The 1617-nt window shown below is 52.3% G+C and overlaps 1 protein-coding gene across 2 annotated transcripts in view; it reads right to left on the reverse strand.

Annotated features, from left to right (window-relative positions):
- The window catches only part of LOC109297133 (C-X-C motif chemokine 3-like), a 42135-nt gene that overhangs the window by 2022 nt on the left and 38496 nt on the right, over window positions 1–1617 (reverse strand). The gene's annotated exons all lie outside the window — the stretch shown is intronic.

A 1617-nucleotide genomic window follows, 5' to 3' on the forward strand; every position in this document is an offset into this window, starting at 1 on the left:
TCGGAGCTGGAAGCGCAGCAGGCGGTGGGCACGGGGCTGATTTGCGCCGGGGCAGCAAGCAAGGTGCCACCCCCGCCAGGGCCGCAAGCAGTAGGCAGTTCCAGTGGGTGGGAGGTGAAGGCGTGAGAGGGGTAGAGCCAAGCAGGAGGGCACCGCATCCCGTCCAGGCACCTTCCCGCCAGTTGGGGCTCGAGCTCAGTCTGGAAGGCCACCTTCAGTGAGGTGGCCAACTTATTCATAGATTCATGGATGTTAGGGTCGGAAAGGACCTCAACAGATCATCGAATCTGACCCCCTGCCTAGGCAGGAAAGTGTGCTGGGTTCAGATGGCCCCAGCCAGATGCCTATCTAACCTCCTCTTGAAGACCCTCAGGGTAGGGGAGAGCACCACCTCCCTTGGGAGCCCATTCCAGATTTTGGCCACTGTAACTGTGAAGAAGTTCTTCCTAACGTCCAGTCTAAATCTGCTCTCTGCTAGCTTATGCCATTATTTCTTCTAACCCCCCGGGGCACCTTGGTGAGTAGAGCCTCACCTATTCCCTTCTGTGCCCCCATGGTGAATTTATAGGCAGCCATAAGGTTGCCTCTCAACCTTCTCTTGCGGAGGCTGAAGAGGTCCAGGTGCCCTAGTCTTTCCTTGTAGGGCTTGGCTTGCAAGCCCTTAACCATACAAGTGGCCCTTCTCTGGACCCTCTCCAGGTTACCCTCTTGAAGTGTGGTGCCCAAAACTGGACGCAGTACTCCAACTGCAGCCTGACCAGCACCTGATAGAGGGGAAGTATCACCTCCTTGGTTCTGTTTGTCATGCATCTGCTGATGTACAATAAAGTGCAGTTAGCTTTGCTAGCTTCTCCGAAACCTGGACAGAAGCATAAACCTTACTTAGGACTGAGTTGTATGGACCCCGGGGTTATGTCGTTTATTTTTTATTACTTCAGGCCTGCACACCAGTTCTCTCCTTAGTTGCCAAATCATTGCAGACAAAGAGATGAGGAAGGCCGACATCATAGCTTTGTGGTCATCGTGGTTTCCTTGCACGGGAATCACATTCCACAGCTTCACGAGAGCTGAGCGAATCCTTTCTTTCCTCCTGGATCCAAGTATGAACTCACTGGCTTCTAATGACGAATTTCAAATCACCACCGAAGCTAAAACTCCACCTCTGTTTTATGGCAAATCACTGGAGTCAGATAGTACCAGAGAATGATCTTTTGGTCCAGGCCACTGGCATATCTGTATATTTCTTTATTTTACAATCTGACATGCCATCTTTACGGCCAGTAAGTCTTTGTCAAATAGGAAAGCTACAGCACAGCTGAACATTTCTTGTTCTAACAACCGTGTGACACATTGCAGAAGCAATGAAACTGTCTGGATCAGGGGCAGGCAAAATATGGCCTGCAGGCCAGATCTAGCCCACCAGCAGGCACCCACCAATTGATTATATTTGGCCCACAGCTGCCCCCATAGTATTCCACAAGGGGCCAAGCCCTACCCACTCCCCCCAGGGCAGCCTGCAACTCACTCCTACCCACACCCACTGATTGCCGCAGCCCCTACCAGAGTGTACAGCTTCCCAGCAGACATGGACAACTGGTGCCACCTTAGTCGGGGGGG

Source organism: Gavialis gangeticus, unplaced genomic scaffold (genome assembly GCF_001723915.1).
Source record: "Gavialis gangeticus isolate Ggan-Ray unplaced genomic scaffold, GavGan_comp1, whole genome shotgun sequence".
In the NCBI taxonomy this organism is placed as follows: domain Eukaryota; kingdom Metazoa; phylum Chordata; order Crocodylia; family Gavialidae; genus Gavialis; species Gavialis gangeticus.